Source organism: Malaclemys terrapin, chromosome 17, assembly GCF_027887155.1.
Source record: "Malaclemys terrapin pileata isolate rMalTer1 chromosome 17, rMalTer1.hap1, whole genome shotgun sequence".
Taxonomy (NCBI): domain Eukaryota; kingdom Metazoa; phylum Chordata; order Testudines; family Emydidae; genus Malaclemys; species Malaclemys terrapin.
Window position 1 is genome coordinate 3,126,221 of NC_071521.1, and position 19,173 is coordinate 3,145,393.

Sequence of the window (19,173 nt, forward strand, 5' to 3'; positions counted from 1 at the left end):
AAAAAGTAACCAATGCTGAATTTCTATTTGAGACAATTACAAATGTTCACATTAAATATTTCAAATGCACAAGATCCAAGTAGGTCATATGCCACAAAAATCAATATACGTAGAGGCAGTCTTTCTCCAAAAGTATGCATGTCATTCATGGGATCCTCTGTAGCCAGTGTTAGCCAGCTGTTGGAATCAGGCTCTCAATCTTTATTTTTTTTTTAAATTAAGTTTTAAATTAATATTTTTGCTTCTGGACAATTATTTATTCTGAGAATTCCTGTTTGGACATATGGTTCCTTTCTACTGTGAGGTATGAATTGTCATTGTTGAGGTTCCGTTCCCTGTAAGCAGCACAGAGTAACTGTAGAGTGAATATTAATCTTCTCAGCTTCTAGAAAGTGAAATGTAGGGAGGAAAGCTTTCATCACTGCTTTTTCAAGCATGGCACTTAAGAGAATTCTGGGTAAAAATTATTAACGGCATGCTCTGATTCTTGCAGTATTTGGGGTAAATTCTAAGTGACCATGTAAGTTCTTAATGATGCTGACGGCCAACCAATCTAATGAACCTAGCAATACCGCATACCAATCCTGGTCAGTTTCATACAACAATAAAGCATAAAGATGTCATTAGTTAGCACTGGCACTTTTCCTATAAGGGAAAAATGATGGGGATGCTTCTTTTGAAGGGTTCAGAAACACAAGAACTATCATACAGGAAAAGAATAAGTGACCAGTTCAGTCAGGTATTCCTCCTCCTGCCATGCCAGAATAGACCAAATGACCCATCCATGCCAGTGCCTCAGTCAGTGGCCAATGAAAGAAGTGTCAGAGGAAAGAAAGTAACCCTGTGCTAAACTAATTGTATAATACAATGCCACAAAGGGAAGTTTCTTCTTTACCTCAACCAGTGGTCCCATATGGCCTGAAGCACAACTGTTCACCTGTATAATTTTGTCCCAGACTAGTATAATTGCAGGTGCTTGTCCAATTGCATAAATGTCTAATCAATTTTGAAATTCACAATCATTTGTCTTAGCAATATCTTGGAGCAGCAAGTTCCACAGGTTTATGGTATGTAAGATTTTATGAAAGCAGTATAACCTGGCCTCTTTTGCACACAAAAGAAGAAAACTTGCAAATTATGATTAAGCAACATTAGCATATAAACAGCACAGCCAGTTTTGCAATCTTCGGTATGTCACAAGAACGGACACAGGCTGGTAAGTGGGACGCTCTCTCTGCATTCCCACCAAATCTACAAAAATCAAGCAACAAACTTCTCTTACTGAAAACAAAGAGGAGAACTCATATGAACAAACAAGCCAGTGACATGCTTCAGTTATTAAAATGCTGGCACTTAGCTGCACATAACAAATAAATGAAGCAACACTGTCTCAATTAAGCACTTAGTTTTGTAAAAAAAAGACAGACATCAGGACAGCATACAACCACACAAAAACTGGCAGGTCTTGTATGACTGAATATGCTGCTTACCTAAATATCTGCAGTGGAGTTACTGGTGCAGGATTGTTGGCCTGTACCCGAACCAGTAGGGAAAACAGTTTACTGGAAACAAAGGAAGGAAATAAAACATGGTTAATCAGAGCTGAACCCAACTTAAAAACAAACATTTTCAGAAAAGAACAATTAACTCAGCAGAATGCTGCCTTCCTTCCACCAACAGATCTGAAGTTATAAACTCAAAAGCTAGGAAGACAGCACTCTGAAAACATATAGGATACCAAACTTTCAACTCACTGTCCTTTGACATGTGTGCATGCGTGCACACATCACCACTACTTTAGGAACACATCACAAATACAGTGATCCACCCAAACCTCAAATGATGTGGAATCTGGTCCTCTCTCAGCGCACATACTAGAATAAGTTTGTCTAATATTTGTCCCTGTATTTGAAGGAGTGGCATGACCTGAAAGGAAAATACATGCCAGAGCACACTCCAAACATACTCACCCACAAAAGAAATTCCCCTATCAAACAATTATGAAAATAACTGCTGTCCTAGTCTCTAAAAATCCTAGCACCCACTGTCGTCATTCTGAAGTACAGTTATTACTACTACAATCTATTCATTTATATATTGTAGCACTATTCACATGCAAAATGGAATTTTTACAAAGCCAGAAACAACGTACACAAGAACAAACAAGAAAAACAGGCTTTGACTTAGATTGGAAATAAATGAATTTATCTGCTACCTCAGCTGCATCTTTACTAACACTTGTGAAATGAACAAAGTAAAATTAATAACAATTAAAAATCATCAGCATAAGAGCATAAAGAACTGTAACCACACAAACCCAAAGTTTTTATAGCTAGAAGTGCACAGATCTAGAACCAAATTCTGCTGACTTACATTTCGTGCAGTGACACTATTCCTGAAACTTAGGGCTGGTCCACACTAAGCCCCCAGTTCGAACTAAGATACGCAACTTCAGCTACGTGAACAACGTCAAAGTATCTTAGTCCGAACTTAAAGGTACTTACCGCGGCTCCACACGCGGCAGGCAGGCTCCCCCGTCAACTCCACCCAGAAGATCGATTGCTTGCCGCCGAACCAGCGGGTAAGTATAGACGTACCCTTAGTCTTCAGTCAGCTCCACTACCATCTGCCCAAGCCAAAGCAACCTGTCAATCAAGATCCCAATTCACCACCTATCCTCATTTAAAGTTAAACGAACCCCCTAACCTGAAGGGGCCCCACATTCCACAAGTGTACAACAAGCTCACGTTCTCCTGGGAGCTCCTCTACAGGACTATATCTCCCAAACAGATCTACCTCTTGCTCTTCTCCTTTGACTCAAATATTCCACTCAGACCAAAAAAAAAGCTTCCATGATCCCCTGCAGGTATCTGACAGGTGCCTTTCATAGGGCGGAAGAGCCCAGGGTGCTTGGTACTGGAGCCCAAGATCATTAGTTACAAGATGTACATTAAGGAACAGAACCTCATCAGCGTTCAGATTCTTATGCACCTAATGCCCAAGGTGCAGCTCCTCTCCAAACCAGCCTTGGCAACTGCTGCGGCCAGCTTAATCAGGTATTAGCATGTGCCTTTGGATGCCTAAAACTCAACCAGAAGCCAAATTATCCTCTCCCAGATGAATACTCCGTATGACTGCCGCCGAAAACCTCCCAAGGCGATAGTGAAGCAGTAGTAGTTGCGCCCAACACATGCCTGTTTCCTGTGCCAGCACACCTCCATCTTATTACCAGGCATACCCAGCTGCTTGCCATATGGCTGGCATTCAGTCCTTTTTGCTGCCCGCAACACTACTGAGTGTCAGCAAACCCAAATGTCCACAGATGAACCATTGTTAGCTGACCTAATAGGTAAGAGACAAAGAAAGGATTACACTACACAGAGTAGTAGTGCCCATCTGTCCCACAGAAAGAAAGCGTCCTCATCTGGCCCTGCATAACAAGCCTTTTGTTAATCATTAGGGCCGTTGAGGTGGATGCTCCTATAAAGATTAGATGAGCCACATACACTACTGCTTTCCTTAGCATTGCCACAAACAAACAGTAGGGCTTTGCACTCTGACACTGGAGGTGATGGGAAAAATGAAGCCCAGAAGCTAAGTGACTTCCACAAGGCCATGGAGTCTCAGTATTCCCATCTGTAAAATGAGGGTAGTAGTGACCTGCCTTACAGAAGTTCCAAGTGGCCTTTTGCATCTGCCATGTGGTTTGAGATCATCAAATACAGGGTGGTATAGCAATACAAAATATATTAATACTGTGTATAGACTATACACTCACATATGTACTTTTTCTCCAGATTACTATATCCCTCTATGTTTCTTCCCCACCCTCAATTCCTGGGGGGCTGAATGGGGGAAAAGAACTATGTTTGGATGAAAATAGCTAGTGCAACAAAATAAGCAATCAAGATTCACACTATGACCCTAAGTCCCATATTCTTCATAGAGATATTGCTATGATATAAATATGGCAGAGCTGATTTCAGTGTCTGTGTCTTTCTGCAGCTGAGCGTGTCCCTACCAGTGTGTGCGTGCTAGAGGAGGCTTGAGGGCCTGGCACAGAAGGACCGGGTGAGGGAGCCCAGGCTGGTGGAACGGGCGGGCTCAGTGCGATTCTCGTACATCAGGTGGCACAACCCATCACACACATCCTTCCAGATACCCGTGCATGATTCGTCCGCATTCAAGTGGGTGCCCTATCAAACCCCTGCCCACTCATCCTGTGGCTTTCACAGAGGGATCCAACAGTTCATTGTGAATAAAAGCTCTAATATCATGTATCTGATGAACAGGCTCTTCGGTCAATGACTGACATACAAATCAAACGTTTTACAGACGGGAGCCAGGGTTCCCAATCTCTAGTGAGTGCTGTGTCATTTATAGTAGGCTTCCTGAAAGAGTGAAGTGATGCAAACTATTTTACAAAGTAACCACTACCACAATGATAATACTTTCTTCCTCTCTGCTGACCAATAATGTTCTCTCTCTGGCTTGCTCATAAAATAAATCTGTCAAGATGTTATATGAGATTACCTATATTTTTAAATGATAGTCTAGGCTTATGATTACATTATCTCCCTGGTTCAGTGAACGTGCGGTGGAGAAAGCAGTCCAATCCTAGGAGAGTATTATTTTCGAGTGACTTTTATTGTCCATTATCTTACAGCATTTATGCCACAGCCACGATGTCTGGTAGGAATATTTCACAACAGAAATATTTTTGTCGTTAGTATTCTCATTGCAATTTAGTCAGATCAACCTTTAAATCTCATCTATCATACTGAAGTGCTTTGGCAACACAAGCACAGTAATATATGCTTCCATGTAGAACCTAATTACAGGCTAGGTTAAACAGCATACTCCCCCCCCTTCTGTATTACAAGGGGATAGGAAATCCTGAGCAGGCTTTGGTTTCTCACCCTCCCTTTCTGTTGGTGGAAGTACACGACCAGTTCATTATAACAGACTGATTCTGTCTGGCACATTACAAAAATTCACTTGAACCTAAACAAACTTCTGACAGCATTTCCAAAAGCAGAGAGTATTTACTGTAAATCCCTGACAAATTTTTCCTCCTCAGTTCATCTCTCTCTTGACAGTCACCTTAAAATGACTAGAAATTACCATAAGTAAATAGCAGTTTAACATCCAAAAAAAAGAGTGTTAACGTTTAATACACACCTGCCAAAACTAAAGCACTATTAATAGGGACGTTGAAGGAGAAAACTTGAGACATGCTACTGAAATGCATTAGATAGGAGAGAATTCTGCAAGAAATTAGTAAGAAAATACAATTTAGCAAACATTTTGCATAAAGAGACTAAGATCAGACCACATATGTAAAGGTGGATTTTATACCACAGTGATGAGAAACGGATTAGAAAGAATATAAACTCTTCAGAGCAGGGACTATGCATTTTTTCTTACTAACAGCTAGAAAAAAGTGACATGGGAATTCAAGGCAAAAACTGTCAAACATGAAGCTCACACATATCAATTGAGAGTTTGAAAATCTAGGGCTTGGTCTACACTTGAAGGTTATGCTGGCATGGTTATGCTGACCAGAGTTATGAAAAACTACACCCGTGATAGAGCTATACCAACATAACCCCCAGCATAGACCCAACTATGTTAACGGAAGAGTGGTTCCGTTGACATAGCTAACATTGTTCAGGCAGGTGGTGTTCCTACACCAACAGAAAAAACCCTTCTATTGGTGTAGGCTGCATCTACACTACGGGGCTTGCTGGTATAGCAATAACCCAACCTAAAACAATGTCAGAGGAAGTTATACAGTACTTTCCAAAACACAACTCAACATGAATAACGCACACCTGCAAAACCCAAGGAGATACATTATTAACCAGTATGAAGATTGTGTAAAGGCTATTGGGGTCTCCCTACAATATGCCTGTTAGTATTGTGTCATGGTGATCTTAGGGCTTGGCTACACTTGTGAATTACAGCGCAATAAAGGAGCCCTAGGCGCCCTAGCTCACTACCTGTCCACACTGGCAAGACACAGAGCGCTCTGACTCCGGGGCTACAGCGCTGCTGGTACTCCACCTCGGTGAGTGGAATAACGTTTGCTGCGCCCCTGCTGGAGCGCCGCAGCACCAGTGTGGACGAGGTGTTGCATTACTGCACTCTGATCGGCCTCTGGAAACGTCACATAATCCCCTTAAGTCAAGTGGCCACTCTTCTCATTGTTTTGAACTTGCTGTAGGAATGCGGATATGCCATTTGAAAGCTCCGTTTCTGACAGCCAGCTGCTTATGTGCTCCGAGACAGATTACTGTGGAATGCTGTATGTGAGAGAGAGAGAGAGAGAGAGAGAGGCAGGCGAGAGAGGGGGGAGCCTGCTGCTGTCTGAACTTACAAGATAGCATCCTGACATGCTCTCAGCCCCCAAAACCCCACTCTCTGCCCACCCCCATACACACAACACACTCCGCCCCACCCCACCATTTGAAAAGCACGCTGCAGTCACTTGCATGCTGGGATAGCTGCCCATAATGCACCACTCCCAATGCCGCTGCAAGTGCCACAAATGTGGCTACACTAGTGCGCAAGCAGCTGTCAGTGTGGACAGACTGCAGCGCTTTCCCTACTGCGCTCTCCGAAGGCGGGTCTAACTCACAGCGCTCGACATCTGCAAGAGTAGCCATGCCCTTAGTTCATGGATACAGTTCCTAAAATTTACAGCTAATATATTGTCTAATTGAGTTTTATTATTCCCCAAAGGCACAAGCTCTAAAGAACTAGAATGGCAAATTTAACTGTCTCAATCTCTCAAGTTGAAGAAGTTTTTAAAGTGTGTATTCTGAAGCCAATAACCAACAAAAAAAGGCATCAATCATTATAGTCAATGTAAATATATGTGGTGACAAGGCTGAAAAGCAGATGAACTCACCCAATAGACCAAAATGGTTCCAGTGCAGGGATTCTCAACCCTTTTCCTTCTGAGCTTCCCCCTGCCCCCCGCCACCATCCTATAAAAACTCCACACACGCCCCCTTGTGCCTCAACAACTGTTTTTCTGCATATAAAAGCCAGGAATAGCGTTAGGGGGTAGCAAGCAGGACAACTGCCTGTGGCCCCATGCCACAAGGGGGCACATGAAGCTAAGTTCCTCGGGCTTCAGCTCCAGGTGGCAGGGCTTGGGGCTCAGGGATTCAGCCTCATGCGGGGGGGCTTCGGCTTTCTGCCCTGAGCCCTAGCCAAGTCCAGTGCTGGCTCTGCTTGGTGAATCCCTGAAACCTGCTCGCAGCCCGCCAGGGCGCCCTGGACCCCTGGTTGAGAACCATTGCTCCAGAGTAACAAGGCTTTCATTCAGTCTTTATAACATGTAATTGTTTGGTAGTGACATGTCTTATGAAACACAGTTCCTGACTGAAAGCAAGTTTCTTTTCAAAATTTCTGGGCCATATTTTTAAATCCCAAAAGCTATCAATTAATCCACTGCAATTTTTTTTTTAATTCAGTCTTTCCTTAGATTTATACAAGCGCAGAAAGGGATCTTAGTCAAGTTTTTTTTTGTTTGTTTGTTTGTTTTTAAGTCTTTACTGTTCCAAGCGGAGTCTCACTTAAATAAGTAACTACCTCTAATGAGAGTTACATATGTACATCGCAAGGTGAAATATTTAAATGAAAAAAAATATTTCTTTAATTTTCTTCTATCTGAAAAATAATGAATATGTAAATATCTGCTGCCAGGCTGAAATGCAGAAGCCAAGTCTCAGCCCTCAGCAAAAATTTTACATGCAAGTTATAAACCCCTAAAAAAAAAAAAAAAAAGAGAAGATTTATAATGGAAAAGCTGACAGACCCTTAACTGGAAGCAAAGAACTGAAGTCTTTTTAGTATTTTAGTCACACACATCCCATTTTCTGAATGTTAGAATAATTTATCCTGAAAGCAGGTGCAGATGAGGTTGTGTTAAGACTTTGTGTAGTTTTTACTAGTTGCATCAGCTAGAGTGCTGAGCACTGTTTCCTTGAAGATATCAAAATTCATTAACTGAGAACACTTTCGTTAAAGAACTGAAAACCCTGGAGCTTTTTTCATATTGTTATGTCAAAAATGGATATTCATTAAACAAATGGTGACAGCCATTGTAATTCACTGTTCCATACTTAGGGGAAAATGACATTAAGTCAACAAACTTAAGACTTGTCTACACTGGCAATTTACAGCGCTGCAAGACTCTCGCACAGGGGTGTGAAAAAACACCCCCTGAGCGTAGCAAGTTTCAGTGCTGTAAAGCGCCAGTGGAGACTGTGCACCTGGGGAGGTGGTGTTTTTAGAGCGCTGGGAGAGCCACAACCACGCAAGCCACGTTGAAGCGCTGCCCTTACAGCTATTCAGAGCCACTCACTACAGATGTCAATAGAACTAATGTTACTTGCCAATATTTAAATATTTGCGGCAAACTTCCCACTTTGTTTCAAATCCTTCTTCACCCCCAGCTCAAGGTTTACATTAGTCACTGAGATTAATCTTTCAACAGAAATACTACTGAACAGCCTACATTGTAGTAGCTGGAAGAACTCCCCAAGAAACCCAACTTGCTTCTAAAAAATAGCATGGTTTGTCATCGTTTTCTCCATTATTTATCACTGTTTGAACTATGGAAAAACCAAGTACCACGTTTTAAAAATAATAATAATAAAAGTACTTCAGATCCAAAACATTTTACAAACTTAACTTGCCAGTCCTCAGCACTCTCCTGTGTAGTAGTTACATAACTATCATCATCTTCATTTTACCAATTAAGAAAACGATACAAACAATGGAAGGAAAGCATCCTCATGACATCATTCAAATATTTGTAAACTTATGTCCATCAAGCTATGTATATTTAGCTTTCTTAATGTTTTGTACATTTTAATCTTTCCTACCCCAGAGGCCATCTCATTCCTTACAATACGTGCCGCCACAGCAGAGTGAGTCAGCTTGCAAACACTTGCTGAAAATCCTTAGATTTAAACATACGGGGCCTGGAGCCGGGACATAGTCAGTGGACGGCCCCTACCTTTGGATTTTTTTTCCTCTTATTGGCCCAACAGAGCCCAAGACCCCGCTGTCCAGTTCATAGTCACAGATTAAGGTCCATCACTTCTCCGAGCCATCCGCCTGGGGGATTGATTCTGATACTTTTTTTTTTTTTTAAATTTACTTGGGTGACAGTATTGTAATGGTCATTAACATTCGCCAACAAGTCTCAGTCTCTATTTAAGTGTTGTATAAGCAGCCAGGGACAATGTAAAGGCCACTTTTTATGCGTCAGAAATAAGTCTGTTTCTCCAGCCCCCTTATTTTCTGTTGCTTCTCTCTGAATCTTCACATCTTTTGGTAATGAAATGCCCATGGCCAAATGCTGTTTTTTAGACGCAGTCATACCTGAGCCAGAAAGGGAGGAACTATTGCCACTCACCTCCATGGCAGAATGCTTTGGAATATGCAACCGAATTCTGCTTTGAATTTATCCATCTCATTACTCACTCATGTCTATTTCACAGTCCATTATCACTCTTTTCAGCATGCAGATTTTTCCTTCCATTGAACATCTATGCTACAGATTACTTTTTCCCATATATACATTAGCTTGCATTTGTTCAAAGTGGGATACAGCACTGATTCTTTCAATACACGCCTATACCTCTCCCAACAATCTAATATACAGATCTTTATTATCACCCTTTGCTTACAATTGCTTCAGCAACAGATCATTTTCTCTTTTGAAGACTGGTCATACAGTTTACTTTTCTTCACTCTTCCAGTACCAAACCAGCCCACTATGACTTTTCAAGAAGAGTTATCAGTAGTTGGAAAAGTTTGTTGGCTAACTCCAACAAAAGATGCTTAATATCTCTGCCATATCTGAATCCTTATTAATTTCTGTTTATTAATGGGCCTGTTGTTTCTACTAATAAATATCCCCTGGTATTTTAGTCCTTATTCTCCTCTCAAACACACACACCCTTCTTCACCACATGTGAAAGTTTTAACTCAAGCTAATTTAGGCTATTCCTCAGGCAGAGTGATCTGTATTTTGTCCTATACCGCTTTCCTTTTGCTCCCCTTATTTTTCTCTAGAAGACTTATAAAACATCGTTTTCTTTTGTAGGTCACCTACCCCATTGCCATTTACAATATGGATTTGGAGGAAGGTTTGGATTTGGAAGTGTTTATGCTTTTTTAAAAAAAAAAATTCAATCACTTGCAAAATGAGTTCCTTAGCACTTGGGCCCAACTGAAATAAGATATAACTGTTTTTAAAGAGTCTCCTGAATATGGTTTTTAAATGTAGCTTACACCATTCATTACAAGATTGTTTCACGTGGCTCCCATTAAAGAATCCTAGGATCAGTGCCAAGAGCACTTAGTGATTTATAGTTATGACTGCATAATCAATGTGACAAGAGATCAATGTGCCTTCACATCAGGCTAACTATACTATTCTTACCTCTTATTCTGTTCTCAGACACACACACGCAAATGGGTATATGTATATTTAAGACATGTAGATACATAGATATATGCACATTTAAAATTCAGTGAGCATGGGTAGCCATCAAGTGCATTTAAAATGACATCAGTTCCTCTGAAAGAGATTTAATATTGTAAACATAATACATCATCCACAGGCAACTTTACAAAACAGCTTGCTTTGCCCTTTTTTTTTTTTTTTTTTTTTTTTTTAAATTAAAGGACCTATATATTACAGATAAATTGAGACAACAGGGCCTTTCAAGTGCTTTTCTGTGCAACCTTGAACTCCATATAGATATCCACTATACAAATGTTCACATTCTTTGAAACAGCAGCAGGAGACACCCCATGCTACTACTGTAACTAATATACACCCATATTAAAACTATCTGGAATTTTATTGTCTTGGTTACCAAGCATGCAACAACATGCTTACCTTTTAATTTATAATAGAATAAAGCTTTCAAGCCTGAAGCCAAGTTATATAAGCACATTTCTGTTACCATTCTCAGAATTTGTGCATTTCTGATTAACAGAAGAATTAAATATAGGCTGTAAACATGTTATTTATATAACATGCCCTTGTTGCATAGGCTGCTAGACACCTTAATATCATTAAAACAAAACTGAAATCAGTATTAGCCACGTACTGCCATGAAAGGTGCAGTATCTAAACTAACCCCCAGAATTACAGTTTACCACCATAAAGAGCACAACATCCCTAACCATTTACCCAAATACAACTAGCACTCTCAAGCAAAAGCCTCAGCAAACAGATGGGCCTCATATACCTTCCCCAGGTCAAACACAGACTCTAGAGAATCAACAAGAGCAGTCAGCTCCAGTGTACAGGAGGACCTTCCATCAATTTCTACCTCTGCTCTCCCAAAACTTTAATCTAGGAACTGTTAAGATGAAATGTCTCAGCTGATATCAATAAATACAATAGTATTAATACTAAACCCTACGACATCTTCCTAAAAAAAAGTCTAGTGTTAATAAACAATACCTTTTTTGCCTGGGTGTAGCCCCTTTGAAATGAACCATTTCAGAGCCCTTTACAAACATTAAGCAATCCTCACAGCACACCTATGAAATACTGTTGTAATTTCTCAGATGTGTTCAGGCACAAAGAAGTACCACAGCTCATGCAGTGAGTCAATGTCATAGACGGGCAGACAGCCGAGAAGTCCTGACTCTTAGTTCCCTGATCTAATCACTATGCCCATGGACTCAGTTTGTGGCCCCATAACATGAATATTCTAAGGGATGAGAAACCAGGAGCCAGGGTACCTGTCCTGCTGCAGAGGGACTCTGCCAAAGGCTAAGGGCAGGAATAGAAAACATATTTGCACTTAACTTCAAATAAGCCAGAATAGCTTGAAGTATTTACATTTCTCATAATCAAAAGTAAGAGGAAATGATGTTGAGAATTATGCAAGTCAGACAGTCTGAAGAATCACGTGATTCAAATCCAAAGGCAACTTCAAAACCACCTCATAAAAGCATATGCAAAACTTGCAAAGCAGCCAGATGCTAACATTGCAAGAATAGCTTTCGCAGCATCTGGATCCTGCAACTAATAGCCAAACGGAAGCAGAAACTTTTGCCTGTGTAAAAAGATTAAACTTTTTTCTCCTTAAATAAAAAAAACCTAATTAGAGACATTTTTTTCCTGAGAATATATGTCAATAAGAGTATACTAATTTATAAATGTATTCTATCTCCTGAATAAAATCATTGTTAATCGATTTTCCTATATATTCTGCAAAAGCATCTCATCACATCTGGAACTGACAGCACCAGTTTTTAATTACGGTTCTTGCTAACTTTATATTAACAGTTGTGTTTCACTTTGAACGATAAGGTTGCCTTAAAGTAAATACAATTCCTTGCCCATATGGAAAAGTTATTCTCAAAGAATAAGGTCACACACTGATACTTTTTAGAGAGAGACTATAAGGTGATCCTTCTGCAGTCTGCACAGTGGCTTTTATTACTACTTCTACTGATGACTAGGGTTAACTTTAAGTTCTTGCAGAGAAGGGGACTCTCCCCTGCCTGGGCTAAATGCCCAAATTCCTTCAGGATTCACAAGACTGTCTTTTTTTAATCAAGTCAAATTTTTCTACAGAAAGGTCTGCACATAATGTTCTGCAAAGAAACTGAGAATCATCAACCTTTAAAGAAAATTATAAATAAATGTGCCTGCATAACAGACAAACAGCATATTGTGTTATGTTCTGCCCTACATGCAACAATTATGCATTATTCTAATACAAATGTTCTCAATACAGTAGCACAAAGCTACGTACTATCTGTGGAGTCAGTCAGTAATGCCCGTATGTTGATTTTTGCGGGGGGGGGGGGGGGGGGGGGGAAGGCAGGCAAACAAAAAGATTTGACTACCCTGTCTACCCCTGGCATTTCCTTCCCAACCTCCTTTGACTGCCAAGATAGTTGTGCCTAGACACAAGCACTGATCTCAGATCACTGCTACTTTCTGTAGCATGGGGTACATATTTATTATTTTAGGGATCCAGAAAAATGAGTTTTTACTCACCAGGGCAATAGCTATACATTCCCACTGCCATTTGTCCCTTCTCTTACAAATGCTGCAGATCTTATACCTCCAAGATGACCCACGTTCAGCCACTTCTCTGCAGTAACTACCTGTATGGCCATATTACATCAGAAACTGAGCTACCTTCTCCCCTGACAACTGAGTGAAAGTTAATTTTCCAATAACCTTCTTGACATTATCAATCTCTGTCAATAATACTCCTGAACACACCTGAGAAATTACACCATGGACCAATCCATCACCATTTTCAGGCAGCTGCGTGCTATTACACATTTGCATAAATACAACAACCAGTTTGTTTCAAAAGAGGCCCTAAATATTTACCTTATTTAAAAACTCTGTACTCATTGCAAATCATGCTAACAGCTGTGAAATGCCTGAGTAAAGCAACACCACTTATCAAGAGAAAGAATTTTATAGAGAGACAGATTCTACCACTGACAAGTTGTATTCTTTCTTCAAAAACATGAAGGTTTTAAGCATCCATCCCCCATTAGCCCTAATGGAAAAAGTATGCACAGCTACCATAGGAATGAATGGGAAAACTGACCCAGTAACATGTCACAAACATGAACCCAACTTAAAATCAGGTTCATACATAGCCTAAGTGCTAAGATGACAAAGATAAAATTAAAGAATAGTGACAGCTGGGGAACAAATCAAACCACTTTAAAATAAAACTGATATAAACAACTAATTTAAAGTCAACTTATTTAGTCACCAAATGTTTACTGGTCATTATCTAATCAATGAATGTCTAATAATTCCTGACCAATCTCTCTCATATTTTCTAAGTTTATTTCAGAGTAGCAGCCGTATTAGTCTGTATCCGCAAAAAGAACAGGAGTACTTGTGGCACCTTAGAGACTAACAAATTTATTAGAGCATAAGCTTTTGTGGGCTACAGCCCACTTCTTCGGATGCATACAGAGTGGAACATATATTGAGGAGATATATATACACACATACAGAGAGCATGAACAGGTGGGAGTTGTCTTACCAACTCTGAGCGGCCAATTAAGTAAGAGAAAAAAACTTTTGAAGTGATAATCAAGTACTGGGCTATCTTGATTATCACTTCAAAAGTTTTTCTCTCTTACTTAATTGGCCTCTCAGAGTTGGTAAGACAACTCCCACCTGTGCATGGGTGTGTGTGTGTGGGGGGGGGGTGTCCTCAATATATGTTCCACTCTATATGCATCCAAAGAAGTGGACTGTAGCCCACGAAAGCTTATGCTCTAATAAATTTGTTAGTCTCTAAGGTGCCACAAGTACTCCTGTTCTTTCTAAGTTTATTGATTTTAGTCCTACATTTTCATATACTTTAATTCTAACAAAGTTGATGGATCAAAAAGCCATATACAGGTACCTTATTTGTAGATGCAACTCCAGCTTTGTGCTAAAATGGTTTCACCTGGAGGCAGTTTTACTATTTTTCCTATTTAATTTCCTGCAATGAAATTAATTTAATAGTGGATCTGATAGTGCAAAAGCAAATGTGACTTTTTTGCGAAATTCTTTCCAAATAATTTTGTTATATTTATTAATTTATTTTTGACTAATAGCCGTAACTGATAGAAGAGACTGAACAATGTAGCCAGCTTAATTCTTCTGCAAGGAAGGATGAAACTGAACCTTTTTACGCTTATGGGAAACAATTACACAACATCAGATATCTTGCGTGGTTCAAGTCTGGACATCCAATGAGATTCTTGGGTTATCCCTCAAGATACAATACTATGCATTGAAGGATCTGCAAGTGTTTTACAGATATACTTTCTAATGTTCCTGTGTGGTAGGCATTATTAAACACACAGTGGTAAGTAAGGCACAGAACTATTAAATAACCCTTCCCAAGGTCATAGAGAGAGTCAGAGCTGGGAACAGAACAGATCTGTCCTGACTCCATGCCCTACTCTAACCACTAGACAGAGTCGCAAAATAAATATGTGGATTACTGCAGTGATTTATAGATGTTTAGTAATGCATGAGAAAGGAGGAACACACAGACAAAAGAATGAGATATTAGGATAAATAGAAAATGTTTAGTACTGAAGTCAGAATATTTACTAGCTGGTTAGGAGTACTGCATAAAATATTGCCTCATTTATTCAAGATTTGCTGAAGCTACCAGTGAAAACACATTCTATTCTGCATTGATTTTTCTTCTTGGATTAACAGATAATTTGTCAGTCAAAACAGAAAAAAGCCACCCCCGTGACAAACATGTCATCCACAAGCATGAAAAGGAAGAGGTATCATACAGAGAACTATCCAGGCCTAGCCTTTTCAACACTCTAGAGCACAAGGATTGCCATGGGGCATACAAAACTCAGATATGCTGGCATTTCAGAAACTGGACCCTATGAAAATGGAGGTTTCATCTATTTATCCTCTTATTTCACAATTCCATTAGTCAGTGCTACTTTAACTCCATCAAGTCTTTCTTTCCACATCATATCAGAGACCCTCATTCTATCTTTTGTGCAAGTTAAGATTATTCAATTTTAAATTTTAAACTATTAAAATCCTATGTTTATAGTATCAAGCATAAAAAATTAAATCAGTCCTATATGCAGTTGTTCAAACCTTCAGGAGGACTAAAATCAACCCTTATACCACTCATCTTACAACCTCATCATTGGTCTTTACTATACTGAAGTGAAATTCATACCCAGACACGTCTTCATAACAGAGATCTGTTTTGGTGGACCACTGGTTTGATGTAGTAACGCATCATTCTATGTTCCTTCCTATGGACCCAATCTTACCACATAGTTCAGCTACTTCTGCATCCTGGGTATGTCCATATCACTCAGTAGACTGGAGCTCTTGAGACTTCCTGCTTTCAGCAAATGTTCCCCAATTGCGACACAGACTACAGTATTGTAGGTTCAAATGCTGAATGCAGACAAAGCTGTCTTTTATCAGCTTTGGAAAACAGACTCACCCATTCTGCTGACTCTCTCCAAAAGCCATGCATACTCATTAAGTACCCATTCAAGGTTTTGTTTTTTGGTTTGTTTGTGTTTTTAATTCTAGTGCTTACAGCAACATGAAGTGTAGAATAACATTTTCTAAGATGATATATATCTCACAATACATGTATGTAAACCAAAGTCAATCTGTGAGTCAGAATGGTCCTGGGGGTAATGTACTGGACAGGGGAGTAAAGAGATCTGGGATATAGTCCCACCTCTACCACCAGAATAATTTTTCCATTTACCTAGCTGCGTGTATACAGCCGTGGTTAGGTTGACTTAACCACATCACATAGGGTACAAAATGTAGCTAGATCAATCTAATTTTCAGGTGTAAACCAGGCCTTATTCTATCTGTGCCTCAGTTCCCCATCTGTAAAATGGGGATACTACTACTGCCTTACCTTACAGAGGTATTGCAAGGATCAATTAAATGGATTGCAAGGATCAATTAAAAATGAAGGATGTATATCAATAAAAATCTTCACTTATTAACAGAAAAAAGTGAAGCAGAGAATGTATGTGGAGACCCATAGCAAAATATTTCATTTTTAGTGTACTTTTTTTTAATTGCCTCTTTCAAGTAGTGAGAAGTTCAATTCAGTTATTAAAAAAAACAGAGGAGCAATTTGACTGCTAATGGTTCAAGTACACTACTAGAGACTGTACATGTGGCCAGTACATCATCATGCAATTAATCACAGCTGCCTGTGGCTGGGTCTTGATAGCTGTGAGGTACAAATCAAATGACTGAGTTAATAACCTAACAAGCTATAGCTTTACAGTATGGTACATTGTGTTGTGGTAAATCTTAAAAACAGATATTATAAAAATCCTTTCCCACAAAGAAACTTATCATGAAAAACTTCACTAAAACCATAACTCTTAGCTGGAAACTGAAATCCTAACTCCCTGCTAGACTTCATATGGAGCAGCTAAGAAAATGAGCCAGTTTACAATCTTACTGATATGTCATCTAATAGTTTTCCTTTTGTTAAAAAAAACAAAAAATTATATTAGGCACCCACTCAATACTGCCTCGTATGCAAACCAATTCCCAGTCCCACGCAATACAGTATTTGCTAAAAGAATTCAACTCACTGAATTACAAAGTTAAGTTCAAAAAGATGCATTTATGGTCAGCATTACACTCAAAAAAAAAAAAAAAGTAGGATATCTGATACTTCAGGAAAGAAGTGACTAATTGGGAAAGGGTGGGAAAAAATTTTACATAGCCATGTGGTTTCTGAAACTCAGAGCCACGAGTCAACTCAGAGCCACGAGTCAATAGTCAGACTATTTCAGACCAAGGCAGGAAAAGGGGAAGTGAGTTCTAAAGTCAAGGGGACCTCACAGAGAATACTCTGCCAGCATGTTCCTCATTGTTATATTGAGGCGGTTCCAGTTTGAACATCTTTGCTGATCTCAAATGTGACAGCACAGCATGGGGAGAGAGTACATAGGGCCCAGAATCTCAGGGCTTTAAAATTATTTATTTGCATTGTGGCAGCTTCTAGAGATCCTAGCCTCACTGTGGTAGTCACTCTACAAACTTATGATGATCCATGCCTCAAATAGAAACCAAGTGAAAAGTTGATCAGGAAACCACCTGGTAGCCTGAGCCAAGGTACCTGTGTAATAAGCTCACAGCAATTCTGCACCAGCTTCACTTAAAAAAAAAAAAACGTAGCCCCGCTCTGTGGCAATAGTGTCAAGGTGAAAACACACAGATGACATCAACAAGGTTTAAACAAATGCAGCCTCTTGGCAACAAATACCTGAAAGAAAGTTGTCCAGGCCATTTCTGCTGCTTGGGGATCTAGGAGCACTAACCTGGCCACTAGATACAATCTTGAATAACAAATAGCAGACACACTCTAAATGGCAGATATTATCCTCACTGCATCTTACTGTTGCTTCCCCCAACCGACTGACACCACCTCACTCTTATCTATTTGGAGTTTCAGCCAGGTAACCCTCAATTGTGCCCCAATGTCAACCAAACACCAGGACAGGCAAGTGACTGCTTTGTCTAGGTCAGAGGAGATTGGTGTGATCAGAATACTGAACCAACCAGCTGAAACTTTTTATATACTTTACAGCAATACTCTACATACACATACATATGCAGAAAGAGTGGGTTTGGGTTTGAGTTTTTTCTTGCAGGGGGATAGAAGGGGGAGGTATTGTTCTATAAATGCAAATGAACTATACCCAACTTCCCTTCAGCCTATACTTAGCGCCAATTTCTCCCAGAAGTCAAGTGATACTGACAATGAATTTTCCTGCCACCCTCACATGTGGACCCTCAAAGTAAGACTGAGACACACTGGCAGGATGCCTTATGGGAAATCTGCACTGCTGCTCATGCCACATATGCTTCTCCTATGGATAGAGGACTCCAGTATGCAGGGCTGCCAATCTGGCATTTGTCACCAGCACAAAATTCATATGAGATGTCATTGTTGTTTTAAAAAATGTAAAATCCTACAGAACTGTAGATACTCTGATAGTTTTGCCCGGATATGACATCAGAGCAGGGATGGAATATCTCCTTGTTTTTCATTGGCTCCTATAACTGATGGAGCAAATGGTGCTGAAGCAATGAATATAGTCATTCTGAATTACCTGATCCGAAGATAAAAAACTCCTTTATTACCAATTTGGCGGTTTTTAATGCCTAAGCAAACAAAATATAAAGGTTTCTGCAGAGACAGAATTATACTAAAGGCAACACTGCAGTGCGACTTACTTACAACACAGCCAATTCCAAAGGGCTGATTTTGTCTTTCAAAAAGTTACAGTACAATTTCATTAAGAACCAAGATCTACAGTATGTTTTACCCAAAATGTTATAAGAGTTGCTTTTCTCCATGCGAATGAATCACAGTTTTCCTCTGGGAGGAAAGGAAAGTGTAACTAGAACACTTGCTCCTTGGGGGACTTATTAGATCCTCAAAGAGTCGTTGCAGTTGCTGAAACCTGGTTTTGCCAGAAGAAGCTTCATCTTACAGATATAACAGAAAAGCATAAAAGAGAGGAAAACCCAGAAGATTACACTTCAACATTCCCAGATAACTGAAGAAATACAGTTCAATACTGAAGTATTTAGCC

The 19,173-nt window shown here is 39.8% G+C and overlaps 1 protein-coding gene across 4 annotated transcripts in view; it reads right to left on the minus strand.

The window, feature by feature from the left end:
* The window catches only part of NEK6 (NIMA related kinase 6), a 110,089-nt gene that overhangs the window by 79,282 nt on the left and 11,634 nt on the right, over positions 1–19,173 (minus strand). For 2 of the 4 annotated variants that reach the window (XM_054007396.1, XM_054007393.1), the window contains exon 2: positions 1,491–1,562. The exons of 1 other annotated variant lie outside the window; for it this stretch is intronic. The gene's annotated coding sequence lies outside the window, so the exon portion shown is untranslated. Of the gene's footprint in view, positions 1–1,490; positions 1,563–2,504; positions 2,571–19,173 lie in introns of those variants that run through there. One more of the 4 variants, XM_054007395.1, reaches the window with a different exon arrangement.